Here is a 12,626-nt window from a genome sequence, read left to right on the forward strand (position 1 = left end):
TACATATGTTCAGATGTATTTCAGCAGAAAACTCATTAGTGAGACTTGCTTTAAAGGCAAAACATTCACTTTTTGGAAAGGTCTTGCCTTAGTAATTTTTTTTTTTTGTATTTTTGTGTTGAGCAAAATATGTCAAAGCACCAAAAAGTTAATTGAATATCTTAACATTGTTTCAATGCTGAATGAGCTAAAATTTAGATGTAGACTGCCTTTTAGATGACGGTTGAATTGAATATTGATTCACTCTCAGTTATGGTTGAAAATCCGATGTTTATTCAACATCAATCATAACGAGCACTTTCAGTTTGGTTTCAATGTCGGACGTCACCGTAGATTCAATACCTATGCCTGACGACATTTCAATGTTGTTTCAATCTGATTTTGCTATCTGGGACCCACTGTAAAATCATACTAGGGGTGGCCAGAGTTTACCACTGGCCACCCCTTGGGGGCGCCATTGAGCACAGTCAACCCAATAAACAGGTTTTAATTCTCGAAGATAACTCTTCCGAGGCTCCCACTTGTTGACACAGCAGACTAACTGGGATGACACAGCTAGCTACAACAGTCGTTTAAAAAGCACTGGGCTAAAAAACATTGAGTTCACGAGGTAGCCGCCTTTGCAAGGATGTAGGAAGTATCCTGGGTTACTTGGCGCACGCTATTTTCGGTATCAAATTCTCTATAGCCTACTACTGAACGGTATTCTGTTTGAGTAAATTTGCATATATAACGTTAGCATGTTACTTATTTCGCTGATTGTTAATGAACAAGCTAATGTTAGCTAGCCAGCTATTTTGTCACTGACATACTGCTGAGCTGAAGTTAGTATCAGCTAGCTAGCTAGTGGCCTAATACCGGGGGGAGAATTATGTGCTTATGTAACCTGAACATTCAAAGTATCACAGCTCTGCTATGCTGACAACCAGGGACCAATTTCTGTGTCAACTGTTGCGTTAGCTTACTGGGCACTAACAATGTAAACGGATACCTAAATGTTTAGACCGTTGTTTAATGTTTGACTAACAGCCTTATTTCAAGCCATCCTGATATTGTTTTATTCTTCAATCAAGATATATGCTCCTTTAATTTTCAGTTATGTGACATAGATGAATCGCAAACGAAAATTGATCATGAGTGCCAGGTGTTCAACGAACAATAGACTGAATTATTTTTTCCAGATTTACCAGTTTTGCAACTCTTTTCCTAATTTAAATGTAAAATATGTACTGTTCAATATTCACATTTGGCTTTTCCCTACTTTTTCAGAATGTTCCTCACTCTATCAAACCTTATGCATTACACTACTTGCACTAAAATGGTTGAATAAAATGATGATAATGGTTGGAATGCTTAAGAATTAGTTTATTATTTTTTTTTAATTATAGTTAGCTCCCTATTATGTTTTATATACAACTTTGAAAATGTGCCATGGCAATATAAAATAAACCCAGCTAACAATGGTATATAAACAGATTGAAATATATAATTAGATGTAATGGGTTAATATTCAACTAAGGTAGACCTGTTGTTGTCCGCAGTACTATTTACTGTTACTGACATACTCCGGCCCTCCCAAAGACCCAGGCAGAGTGATCTGCACCTCCTAAGAAAAAGTTTGAGGAACCCTGCAGTATACAAACAACATAATGTAATTTTACATTATGATATAAAGGGTTGAAATGAGGGTTGAATGCTTATTTAGTTTCATACCTAACCCTAACTGTCATTAGTTTCCCTGAATATACTGTATTGATGAATATTGTTTGACAGATATGATGTGTTTTATGCCAGTAGCATTCTGCTGAAGTGCTGAACTGCTGCTGAAGAGTTCCTCTTTTTGTGTTGACTTGGGTCTTCAACCATCACCTGTCATTCTTCTAAAATTATTCAAGTCTGAATTCCAGAATACCTTAGCACCATTTACCTGGCATAAACCTGGAAAATCCCTGGAAATGAGAGTTAACTTTTTTCATTTTTAAGCATACTGTGACTGTTACTGTTAAGTTTCCCACCCATTCAAACAAAATTACAAGCAAAAAAGAAATCATGTTTTTTTAAATTAACAGATCGTTTTAATGACAAACATTTAGAATACACATGAGCTTACATTAATAATAAACACACAGGAGATGCAAAAATTGAAACCTAGCAATTCTAGGGGTTTGAGACCAGATTGTTAGACGAGTCCTCTGCTCTTCCACATACCTCATGCATGATGGTAGTGTCCCTTTGTCAGAGAGATCTTGCTGCAGTTGCCACAGAATCTTATTCTCGGCCTTGACTCACTTTAGGTGGTTCTCCATTTTTACTGGCTAGACCATCAGCTGCACCTCCATGTTTCCTGTCTGCACCCGTTTTCCCCTTCAGAAATTCTATCTGGGAATCTAGCTGAAAAAGGATTTTCTTCTGTGCTTCCTGACTGATTCTATTCTCCAAAACGCTCCTCTCCTCTCTGTCCTGATCAATGCTCCTCTGCAGTGATGTAACTTTCTGGGACATGGTAGCCATCTCATTTTCAATGGTAGCAATCTCACTTTCCTTTTTGGCAATCTCACTGTCCTTGCTGTTCAAGGCACTCTTCATGTGCTGTATGGTACACTCAATTTTGACGTACTTCTCCACTTTTTCATTCATGTTTCCCTTTATCTCATTGAGTTCTGTCTGCATGTTTTGTTTTTGGTTCTCAAGTTCCTTGCACTTGCGACTGCAGCTTTGGAGTGACGTCCTACACTTCGACAGCTCCTCCTGTTTCTCCGCCAGTTCCTGCTGCAGTTGCTTCTGAGTGCTTTCGCTCTCAGTCTTCTCACTCTCCAGCTCCTTGATCCTCTCTTCCTTTACCTGCACCTTCTTCATGAACTTAATCTGTATCTTCTTCAGGAGTTTGTCAAAATGATTGATCTTCTTCTGGTTTTTCTCCAGTTTGGGACGTTCCTCTTGCAGCTGATGTAGCTGATTCGCCAGCTCCTCTAGCTGCGCTGTTGCCCACTTAGCCTCTTCCCTTGCTCTCGCTGCCGCTTCCTTCTCCAGCATCATTTGTACTTGGGCATTTAGGATCAGCAAGCTATTCCTTTGCATCTCAGCACTGAGCTTTTCCTCTAGTTCTTTGATCTTCATTGCAGTCTCTGTTCTCAATATTGTGATTCTCTCTGTCTTCTCATTGACTTTGGCCGTAAGTCTGTGGGTCTGAGCCTGCAGCCACTCCACAGTCTCCTCTGGCTGCTTGAAATGAGCATCTTCGTCTGCAGGGGGGGACGGGACCTCCTGTGGCTTCTTTGCAGAAATTATGTCCTCACGATCCTCTTCATCCTTTACACTTGATAATTTGTAGATTTGAAACTCTGGCTGGATGTTAGTTTCCTTGCTTTTCTGCACCATCTGCTCAAGCCTGTTTAGGTCCACCTGCAAGCTTAGTTTCTCGCTGCTGCAGCGAGTGATATGCGCTCTTTTCCTCTCATTCTCCAAGCACTTCTGGAGCTCTGCGTTGGTGGTGGCCAGCTTCTTGTTTCTTTCCACTATTATCTTTACTTTCTCGTTATCTGTCCGCATTTTATGAAGCATGCCATTGACTCTGTCCTGTAGGCCTTTGACCTCCTGACCTTTAATTGCTGCTGCTTGCTGGGTCTCTTCCAACTGCTGGCGGAGCAGCTTGCCCTCCTCTTTCACCTCCTCCAGCTGCTCTTCCAGGGATTTCTGCAGTTTGCTGGCCTCCTCTCTCTCACCCAACAGCGCTGCCTCTCTCTCCTCCCTTTGAGCCTCCAAATATTTACTGTCCTCTTTAACTTTGGCCTTTTGCTGGGCTTCTTCTACCTGCTGGCGGAGTATCTTGCCCTCCTCTTCCATCCCCTCCAGCTGCTCTTCCAAGTCTTTCTGCAGCTTCCTGGCCTCCTCTCTTTCAAGCAGCGCTGCTGCCTCTCTCTCCTTTATTTGGGCCTCCAAATGTTTAATATCCTCCTCTTTAACATTGGCCTTTTGCTGTGCCTCTTCTAACTGCTGGCGGAGCAGCTTGCCTTCCTCTTGCACATCCTCCAGCTGCTTTTCCAGGGCTTGCTGCAGCTTCCTGGCCTGCTCTCTCTCATGCAGCAATGCTGTGTCTCTCTCTTTCATTTGGACATCAAAATGTTTAATGTCCTGCTCTTTAATGTTGGATTTTTGCTGGGCCTCTTCCAACTGCTGGTGGAGCAGCTTGACCTCCTCTTTCATCTCCTCCAGCTGCTCTTCCACGTCTTGCTGCAGCTTCCTGGCCTGCTCTCTCTCATGCAGCAGTGCAGCCTCTGCCTCTTCAGTTTTAGCCACATTTTTGTTCAGCAAGTCATGCTTGTGCATGACATGATTGAGCTTGTCCTCCAGAGCTTTATACTCCTTTGCAGCCTTCTCAGCCTGCTTCTGCAGCTCCACAATTCTGTCTGCCTGATTTCTATTTGCCCCCTTCAGCCTGCCATTCTGAATCTCCAGGTTTTGAATTTTCTGTTTGTCCTGTTTCATGACATTATCCATAACATGTGCGGCCTTTATCAGTTGGCCTATTTTTGCTACCACGACACTCTCTTCACAGTCCTGTATGCCCAGATCGCTCATCATTTTCTGGAAGAGACCCCTTGATTGCGTGTACTTCGCCTCTGTCTCCTTTATCACTGTCTCAAGGTGATTTATTTCTTCCTGCATGCGCAGCTTTTCCTCCTCAAGATCACTGCACTGGACAGTCTTCACACGCAGCTTTTCCTCGCACACCATCAGTTTCTCCTTTGTGTCGGCTTGTTCTTGCTGCTGACTGGATGCAGTGCTCTTGCCAAAGTCAAGGCCTCTCTGCTTGAGGAAAGCAGACAGACGTTGTTCGGTCTCATCAAACTTTGCAGGGTCCATCTCTTTCACTGGGATGTAGATCTTCTTAGCTTCTCCATGCGGGTGCTATGGCTCACTGCTCCTTTATGGCTCAGCGCATTGCTCTGTTACTACAAGACACAAGGCAACCGTTCTCATATTTTTTAGTCTTGCTTATGACGTCACAGTACTTTGGAATTCAATTTTACCGCAGGATAAATTTCTAGAATTTCAACCACCATTTGGACAAATAACGGAGTCTGAAAATCTTCCCGAAGTAAAAACATGTGTTGGGCAAGTAAAAGTGATCAGGAAGTGACGATTTTTAGCAAATTCAGCAATTTAGATCCCAAAATCCCAAGCTTGCCACCTCTAAGCACGCATATTATCAGTGTGTGCGTGTGCATGTGTGTCTAGCTAACTAGCAATGCGATGAATGCTTCAGCCTGATCGTCGCTTCCACACCACGGGAGTGATCATTATAGAGTGGTCCCTACAGCGTACGGTCACACCGTGACGGAACAAAGCAACATTCGTTCTAAACCCACTGCCTTTTCACATAAAATTGTTCTGCAAATGCATTATGATCATTTATTTTTCAATGCAGATTCACATAAATTGCAACATAAGCAGCGTAACAGTTCTGACTCCCAAACTGGCAAAACTCGAACTAACGTTAGCTTTGCGGAAACATTACATTACATTAACATTTATTCATTTGGCAGACGCTTTTATCCAAAGCGACTTACAAGTAGGGTTGCCACCTGTCCCGGTTTTCCCGGGATTATCCTCTTTTTTGAGCGACTGTCCCGGAAAATTAATATTCTTTCCCGTATGTTTTTGTGAAAATGTACTTCTAATTTAGAATTTCATAGTATCAAATAAAACCTCATTCCCAGATAGCAAACATTCTGGCTGTAGTCTGGCATACATTTGGCATTTTTTTATTAGTTTTGGCATAGAGGTAAGCAAGGTAAAGGCTTTTGGCTTAAATGTGGCATGATTATGGTTTACCATTATAGACAAAAAGGCGCCAGCGGTAGATAACATATACGGCTGAGTTATGGCATATGTCTGGTTAACCAGAAGATTGGGCGAAGAGCGGGACAGCGTCTGATTACGTATACGGGTGAGTTTTGGCATCTTTCTGGTTAGCCTGACTGGGCAAAGACTGGGCAAAGAGCGGGAATTTTCACAATTTCTACCCAGAGAAGAGCCACCCTACTTCAGTTTCTCCAGCGTGATCATTGAGTAAGGTATGTACATTTTACATTTCTCCAAATATTGTTGTTACTGCTACACAATAGGCTCTATAAACGGATATGTTTATAGTTTCGTTTTGGGGAATCGCTTTGTAACGTTACGCAAGCAATACATTTCACAAAATAGTAACTTTAAAGTTAATAAATTTAAAGTAAAGGCAAATGCACTGTGATCAGATCATTATTTTCCTGGTAGACAACCACTGTATACTTAACACCTTAACATGTATTAGGCGTACATATTAAAATGTAATAGGTTTGTAGTTAGGTCGGATTTTATGTTATTGTCCCGTTTAAATATCTGATAATAGCCAGGCTAACAACTCCCGTGGGAATAGCTAACATTAGCTAGCAATTAACGTTACCTATAACGATGTCTTAGGCTACTGTGTGTTGGCTAGGTGGCTAATAAGTGAGCTAACCGGTAGCAAACCTGATTCCTGTAAAAACAGACAGACCCAGCCCACTAAATTTAACTACATGAATGCTACCACGCATGAAGAGCTCAATGTAGAATTGGTAGCTTCCTTACCTTAGCGAAGATCATAAGTAACTTAACTAGCAACGCTGCATCTGTTATTCTCTTGCCATGGCTGTCCGCTGAAAGCAGTATTCTCCATGTATGTGTTTGTTTAACATTAAGTACACACCATACCCCTATACATTACCAATGTGTATTGGAGATGCAATATATGGAGTGCAATAAAAGTAAGGCTGCCAACAGTGCACAGTATGGCATTGTTAATGGATTAATGAATTCTGTTTTTTTTTTTCCATTCTGCAATAGAACTAATCATGTTTTCTCATGTTTTTTTCGCTTTTGTTCTTTACAGTGCATAATGGCATACAGTCAGTGGAGTAACATTCGCAAGAGAGCCCTCAAAAGAGTCAATGTCATGCTTGACTTTGGGCTAGCTCAGGACAATGATGTGGCAAACTGTTGTGCTGATAGTTCTCAGTTTTATAATGTGGGCGTGGCTGAAGAGGGTTTTAGTAGTGAAATGGGAACTGATGAAAGTTCTGATGATGACAGTGTTTCCCATCCCAACTTGGCATCTGTGTTATCAGACTGGGCAGTTCAGTTTGGTGTTTCTTTAGTTGCTCTCTCAGCACTTCTGTCCATACTCAGAGTTTACCATCCTTACCTTCCACAGGATGGCCGGTCTTTGCTGAAAACTAACACACATTATGTGGTGGAAAATTTAGCAGGTGGCTCTTTCTACTATTTTGGAATCATGAATACGCTTAGTAAAACTTTTGGAAAATTGTCAAGCAAAGTCCAAGATAGACACTTGTTTAGATTACAGTTGAATATTGATGGTCTACCACTTTTTAAAAGTTCTTCTGTACAGTTCTGGCCAGTCTTGGGTATGTTACAAGACTGTATGAAAAGACCTGTATTGATTGCATTGTTCTGTGGTGAATCCAAACCAACTTCCTTGCCTGAGTACCTGGGTGCTCTTGTAAATGAGCTAAAAAGGTTGGGAGATGGATTTCTCATAGGTGGAAAGACTTTTTGTTAAAGTAAGTTCAGTTATATGCGATGCTCCAGCTAGAGCTTACATTAAAGGCATTAAGTCTCACACAGGGTATTCTGGATGTGATACATGTATTCAGTCAGGTGTTTACATTAACCATCATATGACTTTCCCTGATATTCATGCTGTTCGTAGGACTGACAAGCTTTTCAAGGGTGGTAGTGATGAAGGTCACCATGTGGGGCACTCACCTTTTTCTGAATTGAATATTGGCATGGTGAGCTGTTTTCCCCATGACTATATGCATTTGGTGTGTCTTGGTGTAGTACGCAAGCTTTTAGATTTGTGGATGGGTACTGCCTAGCCTCTACGTTGTCACATTTCTGCTGGTTAAGTCAGTGAAATACTAGATTTTTATACTCGATCACAATAGTGACCGATGGGAAACATCATAGTCATATTTATACGGAATCTCCATTTAGACCCATTTACACAAACACTGTCACCTCTTTAATGCCAAATTTTTCATCACAATTTTAGTACATGCATTCTATTCCCAAACTTTATACCCTTTTTGATCTTATGTTGGTTAAGTTAAGTGAAATATTAGGTTTTATAATAAAGTAACCAATGGGAAACAGTAGTCATATTTCTATGTATTCGTCAGTTAGACTCATTTACAAGGGTGTATCACATTAGTATTCCACAATAGTGACTGTTAATGAAGTTTCATCTCTTAAGGCCAAAATATATATGAAGGTTATAGACAAAATATATATGAAGGAGTATAATTCTCAAACAATATTAGTAGTAGACACTGTAAAAAATATATGTACAAAATATGTTAGTCTTATCTGTTAATTAAGGTGTTTTACTTCCTATAGAAATAATGAAAGACTTCAGTCATAATTGTTACCGGTAGGATTAAACAGGTTAATGGGGCAGGATTTGTTTCCTCATTGCAGGAAAGCGTAGTACTGTGTATCACACAGACTACGTTTACATGGACAGCAGAAATCTAACTATTGACCTTATTCTGAATAAGACAATATTCTGATTAAGGTGTTTAGATGAGTTGCTTTTAGAATATTCGTTTCATGTTCCCGTTTTACATGTTATAGAGCATAGATCGATTAATGGCACACGTGTTATATTACTTTCCCACGTCACGCCGTCTGACTTTCCCTTGTGTATGTGTCCTGTCGCAAAATGCAGTGAAAACTCCCACAGGACGTTAATAGTGTGATTAAGGTGTGTACATGTCTTCAATAATGTGACTAAAATAGGATTACTCCACATGTCTTAATTCAATTAGTGTTTACTTCGAGTATGACCTTAACCAGATTAAGGTAATCAGAAATCGCTGTTTACATGGTAGTTTCTTAATCAGAGTATTGTCTTAATTGGGTTAATATTGGAATTTTGTTGTCCATGTAAACGTACTTATTGTAAGTTTTGAAGATACAGCGGAGGTAGAGGTTGTGCCAGCCTTGTGGGTCAGAGATGGAGTCTGTCAGTGGCCCCCTTACAAAAGAGAGGGTGTTCAGAGGGCCATAAAGAACATGGAGGAGCCGAATAACACCTGGGTTGTGTATAATGCCAGGGTGTTGTACACATCAAGTATGTACAGTATAAATATACTTCAATAATAAACCAATCACAGTTATAAGGTCAGTGACATAATATTAAAATTGAGCTCTGTTATAAATAGATGATTATCATGAGATTAACACTCGCAGAACAACAGACTGATCTGCAGCCTGAGGCTGTAAATGCAACTCATTTACAGCCTCAGACTGCAGGCCACCAAAGAAAGATCAAGTAAGAATTTTTTTTAATTTAAATGTTAGTATAAAGTGCTTTTATGTTTCTGCAACTTCTCACTTTTCTTTTCTCCCAATTATTGCACATATCCTTCCCTGTGAATAGTAGTTTATATTTGTTAAATTGTTGGCCTGTTGATGTCTTTCAATCAGTTTCAACCTCAATTTTTGGCTCATCAATTCTTATTGATGGGAAGTCTAGTTAATATGAAGTATTGGACATATATAGTCAATGATTACTCTGCCAAAACGATGTGCACGCCACAGTTTGTTGTGCTTTGTTGTTCAAACATCTTTGTGTAAACTCAGTCCTGGTTTAAACTCACTTCTTTGTCTTTTATTGTATGTTTGTCTCCAAAGGCCGAGTAGACACATTTTTGAAACATATGACAGTGAGGACGACACCTTTGCTCCAAAAAGGAGAGTTCTTCCAAAAGCCCCCAATATTGACAAGCCATTCCGGCGATATGTTATATCACAGCCACAGGATACCACTGAGTGCATTGCGCTCACTGAGATCCCAGCAGATGGCTGTAGATCCATCAACGAGATCCCAGAAAACCAGGTAGTAGAAGTGCAAATATCACAAATATCAATTCTTGGTGTTACAATTATATTCAGACCTATTCCTTACTAAAAACTAATTTTACTTATTAAAGTAAAAACTTGTTCTTTATTCAGTGGTGTTTTAGTTCACTAAATTACAACATGAAACATGAAAAAGGAAGCAAGTTGGTCTTGATGATCACTTCCAAGCAGCCAAATCATAATTTTATAAAGGTGAAATAAGAATCAATTCTTAGATGTTTAAATCGATCAGATTTAAGGATTCAAATCATGACTCTTATGTGAATATTTTTTTACACCCACTCCTAGCATGTGACCCTTGGGTCATCCCTTCGCCAGGCCATTGAGGTGGTGAATATTACAGAGCCTCAGCTAGGTCACAGGGACACCAGGACCACAGGGCAAATGGGCCATCAGGGCCAGGTTACAAGGGACACCTCAGGGCCGTTAGGACACCAGGAACAATTTGTGAGGGACCCCTCAGAAGCCATTGCAGCCATTGCAGCACCAGGGCCAGTCTGTGGGGGAGGTAGAGTCTCCTGAAACCCAGGCAGCTCCATCAGTCTGGGAGCAATATGGCCTCTCACCAGGGCAGTGGTTGAAAAATATGACTGTCTGCAGTCAAATGTGTGGATGTAAGAATTATTGTGTTACACCACTCCAGGCTTCACTTGTTACATATTAATTATATATTATATATTATATAAATAAATAAATAAATGAAAAGTTCAAATGCAAAAGCCGCTAAACGCCACCTCCGCCAAAAATGAGATAAAGGTGTTGAGTGAATGCTCTGCACACATAGTATACGTTACTCAAATAATTTTGCTTCAAAACCCGCTAAATACCACACTCTGCCCGGTCTGAAATATCAATTTGTAGGCAAAAACCTCTAAACGCCACTTCCCTTTCGCAGCAAAGGCCTCTATGTTCCGAGAATCAATCAGAAGGCGCGAATTGAATCATATGATTTCAAGCGGTTTCAACATGGTCGCGCGCTGAGGAGCCGTCTTTTTTTTGTTGACGTTTGTGTTGTTATTGTGGAGATTGTATTAGATTGAGATTGAGATTGGGATTTTTAACACTTTTAACATGGAGTACGATGCCATTCTTCTGTCCTATTGACATTGAATGGCAGAAGAAAACGTTGTTTACCTCAAAACTCTCCCCGTTATAAGGCAAAAGAAAATCCATACGGTGGAAATGGCTTGGTCGCAAGTATAGCCTGCAATAACAGTTCTTCATGCGCTGCTGTTACTTTGAACGAATCCGATTGACTATACATCAAACAACAGCTGTATTACACCAACTGTATTATTATCTGGTAATGACTCTCTCTACTGTATTTAAATAGAGGACATATAGCCTACTTAAAACTATGACTGTTGTCAATTCATTTTGTGAACATGGGTAATATGCCTGTTTGTTAATTGGTTTCATGATTCCCATTTAAGATAATTTCACAGTGAGTATATAAATAGATAAATAGGCCTAGATAGATAGGAGTGAGTAAGTAAGTAAGTCCTAACTTTTTTCCCTCAAGCATGATTCTGTAGTTATTCTTTCCCAGCTCTGTTTATTTCTGCCATTTACATTTTCCTACTTATTTTCATTTTAGGTGTCAAGAAAGACAGAGTCCAAGGTATTGCAAGTTACTGGCTTGAGAATGGCAAAGCACGTCCCGAAAATCGTGGTGGTTGCAGGGAAAATGAAGAGCAAACTGCAAAGAAGGACATGGTTCGAAAGCACATACAGTCTTTTATTTGTAGAGCAAGCCACTATGCCCGCCGTGGTGCATCTGGGGGAAAGTTCCTGCCGAGTGACTTGAGTGTGGCAAAAATGCATCAGATGTTTCTTGAGCAGAATCATCAACAGGTTTCCTATCCACTCTACTGGAGCATCTTTGTGTATGACTTCAACCTGTCCTTTGGTCATCCTGCCAAAGATGTGTGCTCTTCGTGTGTCAAATTCCGCATTGCAATCAATGATCCTGACCTGACTGCAGAAGAGAAGCGGAATAAGATTCTTCTTTACACACTTCACCGTCACCGCGCCCGTCAGTTTTATTACACACTAAATGATGTGGGTGATACATTCACTGTCTGCTTTGACATAATGGAGAACGTGGTCCTTCCTAGGTCTGCTATTGGTCAAACGTATTACTCACGCCAGGTATACTTTTATGTATTCGGTGTGATTCGTCACTGTGGCAGAGGAGAACCCCAGAGTAGGCATGAGATCAATCTGTACACCTGGCTTGAATATGAGAACTCAAAGGATAGTAACATCGTCGCCTCAGCTCTACAACACTACTTCACCACAGTGGCTAGAGTTGATCTGTGCCAGTGTCAGAGCCTCCGCCTGTTCTCCGACTCTTGCTACGGCCAGAATAAAAACATTAATGTTCTGTCAATGTTGTTTGCCCTGCGTTCTCAGCTGTACCCTCAGCTCAACATGACTTACTTCTTTCCTATACAAGGGCACAGTTTCCTTCCAGCTGACAGAGTGTTTGGAAGGATTGAGCAAGATATCCGGAAGCAGACAACTATTCTGTTTCCGGACAAGTATAACAACATTTTGCAGAAGCATGGCACTGTCCATCAATATGGAAAGGACTGGTAGTGCTATGACTTCAAAGAAGAAGCAGCCAGGTTCACAACAACTCAGAGATCATT

Source organism: Megalops cyprinoides, chromosome 8 (genome assembly GCF_013368585.1).
Source record: "Megalops cyprinoides isolate fMegCyp1 chromosome 8, fMegCyp1.pri, whole genome shotgun sequence".
Taxonomy (NCBI): Eukaryota; Metazoa; Chordata; class Actinopteri; order Elopiformes; family Megalopidae; genus Megalops; species Megalops cyprinoides.